Raw genomic sequence first — 13,069 nt, 5'->3', positions numbered from 1 at the left:
ACCTGAAAAAATCACAACATCAATCAGTGGGAGAAAAATATTAGCCTCAGGGCTTGTGTGCCACTCCTGACTCCTGTGTGTGCCATCTCTCACTCAGTGGGCCATAGAAAGCCTATTAATTTTTTTGCTTGATTTGGGTTCTAAATTCTACCTGAAAAAATCAATAAATCAATCAGTGGGAGATTAATATTGGCCTTTGGGCTTGTGTGCCAGTCCTAAGCGTGCCATCTCTCTCTCTCAGATAGTGGGCCATAGAAAGCTTATTTATTAATTTTTTTATTGGGTTTATAAATTTTCCCTGGAAAAAAAAAAAAAGTGGGAGATTAATATTGGCCTCTGGGCTTGTGTGCCAGTCCTGAGCGTGCCATCTCTCTCACAAATAGTGGGCCATAGAAAGCCTATTTATTTTTTAGGTTGATTTGGGTTCTAAATTCTACCTGAAAAAATCACTAAATCAATCAGTGGGAGATAAATATTGGCCTCTGGGCTTGTGTGCCACTCCTGACTCCTGTGTGCGTCCTCTCTCACTCAGTGGGCCCTACAAAGCCTATTTTTTTTATTTGTTTTCTAAATTCTCCCTGAAACAATCATTTTATTTTATTTGGTTTCTAAATTATTCCTGAAAAATTCATTTTTTTTGTATTTTTTTTTTCTAAAGTCTCCCTGAAAAAAAAAAAAAATCAAATCAGTGGGAGATTAATATTGCCCTTTCTGCTTGTGTGCCAGTCTTGACTCCTGGGTGTGCCATCTCTCTCTCTCCAATTGTGGGCCACAGAAAGCCTATTAATTTTTTTGCTTGATTTGGGTTCCAAAATCTACCTGAAAAAATCACTAAATCAATCAGTGGGAGAAAAATATTGGCCTCTGGGCTTGTGTGCCACTCCTGACTCCTGTGTGCGTCCTCTCTCACTCAGTGGGCCCTACAAAGCATATTTTTTTTTTATTTGTTTTCTAAATTCTCCCTGAAACAATCATTTTATTTTATTTTGTTTCTAAATTCTTCCTGAAAAATTCATTTTTTTGTATTTTTTTTTCTAAAGTCTCCCTGAAAAAAAAAAAAAAATCAAATCAGTGGGAGATTAATATTGCCCTTTCTGCTTGTGTGCCAGTCTTGACTCCTGGGTGTGCCATCTCTCTCTCTCTCTCCAATTGTGGGCCATAGAAAGCCTATTTATTTTTTTGCTTGATTTGGGTTCCAAAATCTACCTGAAAAAATCACTAAATCAATCAGTGGGAGATAAATATTGGCCTCTGGGCTTGTGTGCCACTCCTGACTCCTGTGTGCGTCATCTCTCACTCAGTGGGCCCTAGAAAGCCTATTTTTTGTTTTATTTGTTTTCTAAATTCTCCCTGAAAAAATCATTTTATTTTATTTGGTTTCTAAATTCTTCCTGAAAAAATCATTTTATTCTATTATTTTTTTTTTCCTAAAGTCTCCCTGAAAAAAAAAAAAAAAAAAATCAGTGGGAGATTAATATTGCCCTTTCTGCTTGTGTGCCAGTCTTGACTCCTGGGTGTGCCATCTCTCTCTCTCTCTCTCTAATTGTGGGCCATAGAAAGCCTATTTTTTCTTTAGCTTGATTTGGGTTCCAAAATCTACCTGAAAAAATCACTACATCAATCATTGGGAGATAAATATTGGCCTCTGGGCTTGTGTGCCACTCCTGACTCCTGAGTGTGTCCTCTCTCACTCAGTGGGCCATAGAAAGCCTATTTTTTTGTTTTGTTTTCTAAATTCTCCCTGAAACAATCATTTCATTTTATTTGGTTTCTAAATTCTTCCTGAAAAATTCATTTTTTTGTATTTTTTTTTCTAAAGTCTCCCTGAAAAAAAAAAAAAAAAATCAAATCAGTGGGAGATTAATATTGCCCTTTCTGCTTGTGTGCCAGTCTTGACTCCTGGGTGTGCCATCTCTCTCTCTCTCTCCAATTGTGGGCCATAGAAAGCCTATTTATTTTTTTGCTTGATTTGGGTTCCAAAATCTACCTGAAAAAATCACTAAATCAATCAGTGGGAGATAAATATTGGCCTCTGGGCTTGTGTGCCACTCCTGACTCCTGTGTGCGTCATCTCTCACTCAGTGGGCCCTAGAAAGCCTATTTTTTGTTTTATTTGTTTTCTAAATTCTCCCTGAAAAAATCATTTTATTTTATTTGGTTTCTAAATTCTTCCTGAAAAAATCATTTTATTCTATTATTTTTTTTTCCTAAAGTCTCCCTGAAAAAAATAAATAAAAACAAATCAGTGGGAGATTAATATTGCCCTTTCTGCTTGTGTGCCAGTCTTGACTCCTGGGTGTGCCATCTCTCTCTCTCTCTCTAATTGTGGGCCATAGAAAGCCTATTTTTTTTTAGCTTGATTTGGGTTCCAAAATCTACCTGAAAAAATCACTGCATCAATCAGTGGGAGATAAATATTGGCCTCTGGGCTTGTGTGCCACTCCTGACTCCTGTGTGTGTCCTCTCTCACTCAGTGGGCCCTACAAAGCCTATTTTTTTTTATTTGTTTTCTAAATTCTCCCTGAAACAATCATTTCATTTTATTTGGTTTCTAAATTCTTCCTGAAAAATTCATTTTTTTGTATTTTTTTTTCTAAAGTCTCCCTGAAAAAAAAAAAAAAAATCAAATCAGTGGGAGATTAATATTGCCCTTTCTGCTTGTGTGCCAGTCTTGAATCCTGGGTGTGCCATCTCTCTCTCTCTCTCTCTAATTGTGGGACATAGAAAGCCTATTTTTTTTTAGCTTGATTTGGGTTCCAAAATCTACCTGAAAAAATCACTACATCAATCAGTGGGAGATAAATATTGGCCTCTGGGCTTGTGTGCCACTCCTGACTCCTGTGTGCGTCCTCTCTCACTCAGTGGGCCATAGAAAGCCTATTTTTTTTTATTTATTTTCTAAATTCTCCCTGAAACAATCATTTCATTTTATTTGGTTTCTAAATTCTTCCTGAAAAATTCATTTTTTTGTATTTTTTTTTCTAAAGTCTCCCTGAAAAAAAAAAAAAAATTCAAATCAGTGGGAGATTAATATTGCCCTTTCTGCTTGTGTGCCAGTCTTGACTCCTGGGTGTGCCATCTCTCTCTCTCTCTCCAATTGTGGGCCATAGAAAGCCTATTTATTTTTTTGCTTGATTTGGGTTCCAAAATCTACCTGAAAAAATCACTAAATCAATCAGTGGGAGATAAATATTGGCCTCTGGGCTTGTGTGCCACTCCTGACTCCTGTGTGCGTCATCTCTCACTCAGTGGGCCCTAGAAAGCCTATTTTTTGTTTTATTTGTTTTCTAAATTCTCCCTGAAAAAATCATTTTATTTTATTTGGTTTCTAAATTCTTCCTGAAAAAATCATTTTATTCTATTATTTTTTTTCCTAAAGTCTCCCTCAAAAAAAAAACAAAAAAAAACAAATCAGTGGGAGATTAATATTGCCCTTTCTGCTTGTGTGCCAGTCTTGACTCCTGGGTGTGCCATCTCTCTCTCTCTCTCTCTAATTGTGGGCCATAGAAAGCCTATTTTTTTTTTAGCTTGATTTGGGTTCCAAAATCTACCTGAAAAAATCACTACATCAATCAGTGGGAGATAAATATTGGCCTCTGGGCTTGTGTGCCACTCCTGACTCCTGTGTGCGTCCTCTCTCACTCAGTGGGCCATAGAAAGCCTATTTTTTTTTTATTTGTTTTCTAAATTCTCCCTGAAACAATCATTTCATTTTATTTGGTTTCTAAATTCTTCCTTAAAAAATCATTTTTTTTTATTATTTTTTTTTTCTAAAGTCTCCCTTTAAAAAAAACAAAAACAAATCAGTGGGAGATTAATATTTACATTTGCGCTTCAGTGACAGTCCTGCGTGTGTGGCATCTCTCTCATTTGTTGCCACCAACAACAGAGTGTGTAACATTGTGCCTGATTTTCGTTGTGGTCTCACCCACCTGTAAAGGGGTAGCTAAATCATACTGAAGTTATAGCTCACCGTGTAAGTTGTGTGACAGCAACAAATACCGTTAGTTTGGTAACGTTTTTAAAACAATGAGGAAGTTTGGTGGAAGAGGTCGTGGCCGGGGGCGTTCATTGTCAGCTGGTAATGAGGGTAGTGGTAGTGGTGGAGCATCAGGTGGTCGTGGGAAAAAAAATATTGCACCTAAGTCTGGAGCTGTGGAGCCAGGTTCGTCGTCTGGCTACACAAGGCCTCGAACGCTCCCTTTTCTGGGAGTAGGAAAACCGCTTTTAAAGCCGGAGCAGCAAGAGCAAGTTTTGGCTTATCTTGCTGACTCAGCCTCTAGCTCTTTTGCCTCCTCTCGTGAAACTGGTAAATGTAAAAGCAGCGCGTCGTTAGTGGATGTTCACGGTCAGGGACAAGTCGCTTCCTTGTCCTCTTCAGCAAAAACAACAACAGAGAAGAATGCAGCAGGCGACACAACGGGTTACTCCATGGAGCTCTTTACACATACCGTCCCTGGCTTAGAAAGTGAAGCAGTTAACAGTCCATGCCCATTACAAGTTGAATCTGACATGGAGTGCACTGATGCACAGCCACAGTCAGACTACTATGCTGGTCCTTTGACTCAGACCACAACATTGCCCTCGCAGGGTGCTGATCAAGAATCAGACCCTGATGAGACTATGTTGCCCCATCACGAACGCTATACCACCGACCGACACGGTGACACAGACGAAGTTGCACACGAGCTACAAGAAGAGGTAATAGATGACCCAGTTCTTGACCCCGATTGGCAGCCATTGGGGGAACAGGGTGCAGGCGGCAGCAGTTCTGAAGCGGAGGAGGAGGGGCCGCAGCAGGCATCAACATCGCAACAGGTTCCATCTGCCGGGCCCATATCTTGCCCAAAACGCGTGGCAAAGTCAAAACCTGTTGGAGGACAGCGTGGCCATCCGGTTAAAGCTCAGTCTGCAATGCCTGAAAAGGTATCCGATGCTAGAAAGAGTGCAGTCTGGCATTTTTTTAAACAACATCCAATTGATCAGCGCAAAGTCATCTGTCAAAAATGTTCAACTACCTTAAGCAGAGGGCAGAATCTGAAAAGTCTCAATACAAGTTGCATGCATAGACATTTAACTACCATGCATTTGCAAGCTTGGACTAACTACCAAACGTCCCTTAAGGTTGTAGCACCCTCGGCCAATGAAGCTAGTCATCAACGCAACATCCCTTCCGGCAGTGTAGGGCCACCATTTTCTGCACCACCTGCAGTATCTGTGCAGGTTTCTTTGCCAGGCCAAAGCAGTCAGGGTCAGGGAATCACCAGTTTCGTAGTAGGAAACACTGCATCTAGGGCACCGGCGGCAACAATACCATCTCCCACCGTCTCTCAGTCTGCCATGTCCACCGGCACCACCGCTAGTTCCACGATCTCCAGCTCTCCAGTCCAGCTCACCCTACATGAGACTATGGTTAGAAAAAGGAAGTACTTAGCCTCGCATCCGCGTACACAGGGTTTGAACGCCCACATAGCTAGACTAATCTCGTTAGAGATGATGGCCTACCGGTTAGTTGAAAGCGAAGCTTTCAAAGCCCTGATGGACTACGCTGTACCACGCTACGAGCTACCCAGTCGACACTTTTTTCCCGAAAAGCCATCCCAGCCCTCCACCAGCATGTTAAAGAGCGCATCGTCCATGCACTCAGGCAATCTGTGAGCACAAAGGTGCACCTGACAACAGATGCATGGACCAGTAGGCATGGCCAGGGACGTTACGTGTCCATCACGGCACACTGGGTAAATGTGGTGGATGCAGGGTCCACAGGGGACAGCAAGTGTGGGACAGTTCTGCCTAGCCCACGGTCTAGGAAACAGTTGGCTGTAGCCGTTCGCACACCCTCCTCCTCCTCCTCGTCCTCCTGCAGAAGCGAGACCTCGTCCACAGACCGCAGTCGCACAACCACTCCATCCGCAGCTTCCACTGTTGCACACCAGGTCTCCCATTATGGGGCAGCTACTGGCAAACGTCAGCAGGCTGTATTGGCTATGAAGTGTTTGGGCGACAACAGACACACCGCTGAAGTTCTGTCCGAGTTCTTGCAGAAAGAAACGCAGTCGTGGCTGGGCACTGTAGATCTTGAGGCAGGCAAGGTAGTGAGTGATAACAGAAGGAATTTCATGTCTGCCATCTCCCTTTCCCAACTGAAACACATTCCTTGCCTGGCTCACACCTTAAACCTGGTGGTGCAGTGCTTCCTGAAAAGTTATCCGGGGTTATCCGACCTGCTCCTCAAAGTGCGTGGACTTTTCTCACATATCCGCCGTTCGCCCGTACACTCCAGCCGTATGCAGACCTATCAGCGTTCTTTGAACCTTCCCCAGCATCGCCTAATCATAGACGTTGCAACAAGGTGGAACTCAACACTGCACATGCTTCAGAGACTGTGTGAACAGAGGTGGGCTGTTATGTTTTTGTGGGAGGATACACATACACGGGCAGGCAGTAGGATGGCAGACATGGAGTTGTCAGGTGTGCAGTGGTCGAAGATTCAAGACATGTGTCAAGTCCTTCAGTGTTTTGAGGAATGCACACGGCTGGTTAGTGCAGACAACGCCATAATAAGCATGAGCATCCCCCTAATGCGTCTGCTGATGCAAAGTTTGACGCACATAAAGGATCAGGCGTCTGCAGCTGAGGAAGAGGAAAGCCTTGATGACAGTCAGCCATTGTCTGGCCAGGGCAGTGTACAGGATGAGGTAGCGGGCGAACAGGAGGAGGAGGATGAGGAGGATGATGGGGATGATTATATTTTTAATGAGGAAGCTTTTCCGGGGCCACTGGAAATTGGTGGCGCGGCAAGGCCGGGTTCTGGTTTTTGGAGGGACACAAGTGACGTGGATTTGCCTGAAACTGCCCCGTCAACCAAGCACAACCACAGATTTGAGAACTGGAACTTTGGGCCACATGGCGGATTATGCCTTACGTATCCTCAAAAGGGACACACGCATAACAAAAATGATGAACGATGACGACTACTGGTTGGCCTGCCTCCTTGATCCTCGCTATAAAGGCAAATTGCAAAATATAATGCCACATGAGAACTTGGAACTAATATTAGCAACCAAACAATCAACTCTTGTTGACCGTTTTCTTCTGGCATTCCCTGCACACAGCGCCCGTGATCGTTCTAACACGAGCTGCAGGGGCCAGCAGACCAGAGGTGTTAGAGGGGCAGAAATCAGAAGTGGCGTTGGCCAGAGGGGTTTTCTGACCAGGTTGTGGAGTGATTTTGCTATGACCGCAGACAGGACAGGTACTGCAGCATCAATTCAAAGTGACAGGAGACAACATTTGTCCAGTATGGTTACTAACTATTTTTCATCCCTTATCGACGTTCTCCCTCAACCGTCATTCCCATTTGATTACTGGGCATCAAAATTAGACACCTGGCCAGAATTGGCAGAATATGCATTGCAGGAGCTTGCTTGCCCGGCAGCTAGTGTCCTATCAGAAAGAGTATTCAGTGCTGCAGGTTCAATACTACCAGAAAAAAGGACTCGTCTGGCTACCCAAAATGTAGATGATCTAACCTTCATTAAAATGAACCACACTGGATTTCGAAATCTTTTGCCCCACCTTGCCCGGCTGACACCTAGCTTTCCTATGTAAAGGTCTTGCCTGTGGACTATTCTGAACGACTTTTCCAATCTCGTAATTTGCAGCACCTGATTGTTCAGCATCCGACATGTTAACACCTCCCTAAATGGCCAAAGTCCCCACACGGGGCCGTGGTATCGCCACTTGGCGCCAGCACCCGTGAGAGTACTGTTTGTCTGAGGAGGTGGGTGTGCCCGCTTTTGGTCGACGGCACTGCCACTAGGTCCCTCATAGTACAATAAAGTGTCTGGCGGTGGTGGTGCGCACCCAACGTCAGACACATCGTTGTAATATGAGGGGCCCTGGGCCTGTACCGCCGGCCACAAGACAGTCCCCCCCCCCAGCTCAAACAGTGCTCTACCACTTGCAAAATTTTCTCTCACAGCTCCACCAATGTTTAGTCTATGCGCTGACATCCTTCAATGCCTGGCACTGTCAATACCATTGTATTGACATTTTTCTTATGTTAGGCCTTCGAAGCCTGTCTGCGGTCACTCCTTCCACTAGGCCTCCACTGACCTGTCTACTGCTGCCCGTGTTCGCCTGGAACCAATTTTAAATTGCCTACAGCCCAATTTTTGTTATGTTAGGCCTTCGAAGCCTGTCTGCGGCCCGTTCTTTCCACTACTACTACACTGACCAGGCCACTGCTGCCCGTGTTCCCCTGGAACCAATTTTAAATTGCCTACAGCCAGCCCAATTTATAATGTTAGGCCTTCGAAGCCTGTCTGCGGTCCCTCCTTCCACTAGGCCTCCACTGACCTGTCTACTGCTGTCCGTGTTCCCCTGGAACCAATTGTAAATTGCCTACATCCCAATTTTTGTTATGTTAGGCCTTCGAAGCCTGTCTGCGGCCCGTTCTTTCCACTACTACTACACTGACCAGGCCACTGCTGCCCGTGTTCCCCTGGAACCAATTTAAAATTGCCGACAGCAAGCCCAATTTATTATGTTAGGGCTTCGAAGCCTGTCTGCGGTCCCTCCTTCCACTAGGCCTCCACTGACCTGTCTACTGCTGCCCGTGTTCCCCTGGAACCAATTTTAAATTGCCTACAGCCCAATTTTTGTTATGTTAGGCCTTCGAAGCCTGTCTGCGGCCCGTTCTTTCCACTACTACTACACTGACCTGGCTACTGCCGCCCGTGTTCCCCTGGAACCAATTTAAAATTGCCGACAGCAAGCCCAATTTATTATGTTAGGCCTTCGAAGCCTGTCTGCGGTCCCTCCTTCCACTAGGCCTCCACTGACCTGTCTACTGCTGTCCGTGTTCCCCTGGAACCAATTGTAAATTGCCTACATCCCAATTTTTGTTATGTTAGGCCTTCGAAGCCTGTCTGCGGCCCGTTCTTTCCACTACTACTACACAGACCAGGCCACTGCTGCCCGTGTTCCCCTGGAACCAATTTTAAATTGCCTACAGCCAGCCCAATTTATTATGTTAGGCCTTCGAAGCCTGTCTGCGGTCCCTCCTTCCACTAGGCCTCCACTGACCTGTCTACTGCTGCCCGTGTACCCCTTGAACCAACATCAGAAAATATAAAAATAAGTATTTTGCTTATAAAAAAGAAAATACTGGAGAGATATCAAATGCAGACATTTTAACATTAAAAACAAACACATACAACAAAAATCTGGTACAGTACTAAAAATGGCCACCAGCTACAATAACTTTCTCCTGCAAGTAGTTAACTGAAAGTTTTTTTCAATTTAAAACACAGATATGGCATCCACCGAGTGTTGTCCTGTCGCGTCTTCTTTATATTATTGCCAAGAAAATGCAAAACAATGAAAATAATAAAGTCATTATTTACCAAAAAAATAGAGTAAGTCAAAACCACATTGCAAATAAACATTCATTACAAATAAAGAAGCAGGGCGCGTCCGAGGGTGAGTATATACCTAATAAGAATATAATCACCCTCAGACGCGCCCTGCTTCTTCCCGACAGCCTTCCTTCCTAAGAATCAGCCCTTCCGTGGTGTAGAGGGAGGGTGTGTTACACTCCAAGGTGTTCCCCAGGTTGCCTTTCCTGAGCTTCGATCTTCATGCTCTCGTTTAGTAGTTGTCGGAAAGTAGGCTGCATTAGGCCTACAAATTGGGTATGGGGTGGAGAGAGATGGTGTGTTACACTCCAAGGTGTTCCCCAGGTTTCCTTGCCATTGCTTCGGTCTTCCGACTCTCGTTTAGTAGTTGTAGAAAACTACACTGCATTAGGCCTACAAAATGGGTATCGGGTGGAGAGAGATGGTGTGTTACACTCCAAGGTGTTCCCCAGGTTTCCTTGCCATTGCTTCGGTCTCCCGACTCTCGTTTAGTAGTTGTAGAAAACTACACTGCATTAGGCCTACGAAATGGGTATGGGGTGGAGAGAGATGGTGTGTTACACTCCAAGGTGTTCCCCAGGTTTCCTTGCCATTGCTTCGGTCTTCCGACTCTCGTTTAGTAGTTGTAGAAAACTACACTGCATTAGGCCTACAAAATGGGTATCGGGTGGAGAGAGATGGTGTGTTACACTCCAAGGTGTTCCCCAGGTTTCCTTGCCATTGCTTCGGTCTTCAGACTCTCGTTTAGTAGTTGTAGAAAACTACACTGCATTAGGCCTACAAAATGGGTATCGGGTGGAGAGAGATGGTGTGTTACACTCCAAGGTGTTCCCCAGGTTTCCTTGCCATTGCTTCGGTCTTCCGACTCTCGTTTAGTAGTTGTAGAAAACTACACTGCATTAGGCCTACGAAATGGGTATGGGGTGGAGAGAGATGGTGTGTTACACTCCAAGGTGTTCCCCAGGTTTCCTTGCCATTGCTTCGGTCTTCCGACTCTCGTTTAGTAGTTGTAGAAAACTACACTGCATTAGGCCTACAAAATGGGTATCGGGTGGAGAGAGATGGTGTGTTACACTCCAAGGTGTTCCCCAGGTTTCCTTGCCATTGCTTCGGTCTTCAGACTCTCGTTTAGTAGTTGTAGAAAACTACACTGCATTAGGCCTACAAAATGGGTATCGGGTGGAGAGAGATGGTGTGTTACACTCCAAGGTGTTCCCCAGGTTTCCTTGCCATTGCTTCGGTCTTCCGACTCTCGTTCAGTAGTTGTAGAAAACTACACTGCATTAGGCCTACAAAATGGGTATCGGGTGGAGAGAGATGGTGTGTTACACTCTAAGGTGTTCTCCAGGTTGCCTTTCCAGAGCTTCGATCTTAATGCTCTCGTTTAGTAGTTGTTGGAGACTACACTGCATTAGGCCTCCAAATTGGCTATGGGGTGGAGAGAGATGGTGTGTTACACTCCAAGGTGTTCTCCAGGTTTCCTCGCCATTGCTTCGATCTTCCGACTCTCGTTTAGTAGTTGTAGAAAACTACACTGCATTAGGCCTACAAAATGGGTATGGGGTGGAGAGAGATGGTGTGTTCCACTCCAAGGTGTTCTCCAGGTTGCCTTTCCTGAGCTTCTATCTTCAGGCTCTCGTTAAATTGTGGTTAAATGGAACAACTGCATTTGGCGTACTAGTTGGTTTGGGGCCTACTAACAGTGTCTGCCGCTCCTTGCTGTTCTCCTAGTTTCCTGTCCTGAAATTCCGTTTTCAGGCGCTCGTTAAGTAGTTGTTAATGTTAGACTGCATTTGGCCTACTAGTTGGGTTGGGGCCTACTATCGGTGTCTGCCACTCCTTGCTGTTCTCCTCCACTGAACAAAGCTGTGCCGCCTGTTTACTACGGTTGCCAATTTTGAACTGCATTTCGACTACTTACTGATTTGGGCCTACTCTCTGTGTCAGCCTCTCATTCCAGTTGTCCTCCACTGCAATGCCCCCTGGTTAGTCCTGTGTTACCAATTTTGAACTGCATTTAGCCCACTTTATTCTTTGGGCCTATATCTGTGTTTCCTCCTCATCCTGCCCATTGCCCAGCCAGTGATAGATGAGTCTGCTGGTACATTGACCCATAACGCAACATTCCCCGTGCACGCTACACAACAACATTGTGACCCTGCTGAAAGTCAGGTTGCTCTTCCCGCATACCATACCACCTTACACGGGGACAAAGAGGAAGGTGCAGATGAAAGTGCAGGTTCCTTCATCAGGTGGGGGGAGGAATACTAGTTGGCGACGTCACTGGCACAGGGCCTCTCATAGTACGCAAAAGTGTTGCTGCCGGTGGGAGGCGCCCCCGCCGTGCAAACACACCGCTGTACTTTGAGGGGCCCTGTGCCAGTGCCAATGCCAACGAGTGGGCCCCCCCTGCTTGCTCAGGTTCACAGCACTTGCAAAGTTGAAATACTTACCTCTCCCTGCTCCACTGCCGTGACGTGGTCCAGATTTCCTGGGACCACTAATTACTTGAACCAGCCCTACCCACCACAACTTTAGCCAAATGACCCCCAATTTCAAATGCCTTCCAATTATTATAAGGTAAATTACGCTTGACAAGCTTCATTAAGAAGAATGGATGGTTTTGACATTAAAATGGGCACTCTAGGTGTTTTCCTGGCCCCCACTCACTGCCAACTATGCTGCCCCATTGACTTGCATTGGGTTTCGTGTTTCGGTCGATCCCGACTTTACGTCATAATCGGCCGATTTCACTCGACCCGACTTTTGAGATAGTCGGGTTTCGCGAAACCCGGCTCGACTCTAAAAAGGTCAAGGTCGCTCAACTCTAGTCTCTCATAGTTGTCAAAAACTGATTACCTTTGCTGGAACTGCAGGTTTCTGTTCCCCAATCTATTTCAGGGTAGTTGAAGTCCCCCATAATAATGGCAGGGTTACTGAGACTATACCGGTGCTTGTGGATAGAGGAGCTAGGGTCAATTTGGTGGATTCTTGTTTTGATCGGCTCGTTGTCTATATCACTGCAGCGTTGCTTAATGTGACGGTACCTTTAGAGTCTGCTGGCTGTTGTAACCTGTTCAGAAGTAAGCGGCATTTAGGTGGTAAAAACACACTTTTCCATTCTTGTCATGCCACTTTGTATTAATTTCTGAACAGCACCTGAAGGGTTAATAAACTACCTGACAGCAGTTTTCAGTATGTCAGGAGGTGTTGATTTTAAAATGGTATCACTTTTTGGGGGTTTCCAATATATAGGACCCCTAAAGTAACTTCAAACCTGGATAGGTCCCTAAAAAAATAAATGTTGTAAATTTCCATGAAAAATTACTGCTATATTTGTAAACCTCCTAAAATGCTAACAAAATAAAACAACATCTTACAAATAGTGCTGATGTAAAGCAGACATGAGAGAAATGTTATTTATTAATGTTTTTCTGTGGTATAACTATCTGAATTAAAGGGATAATGATTCAAAGTGTGAAAATTGCTATTTTTTACATTTTTGTCAAATTTGATTATTTATAAAAACTAATAAAACATATCAACCTAAATTTACCATTATCATAAAGTATTATGTGCCACGAAAACAATCTCAAAATGACTGGGATTTGTTGAAGCGTTCCAGAGTTATTACTACATAAAGTGAC

The sequence above is a fragment of the Ranitomeya imitator genome, chromosome 4 (genome assembly GCF_032444005.1).
Source record: "Ranitomeya imitator isolate aRanImi1 chromosome 4, aRanImi1.pri, whole genome shotgun sequence".
Classification (NCBI taxonomy): Eukaryota; Metazoa; Chordata; class Amphibia; order Anura; family Dendrobatidae; genus Ranitomeya; species Ranitomeya imitator.
This window is presented reverse-complemented; position numbering follows the sequence as displayed.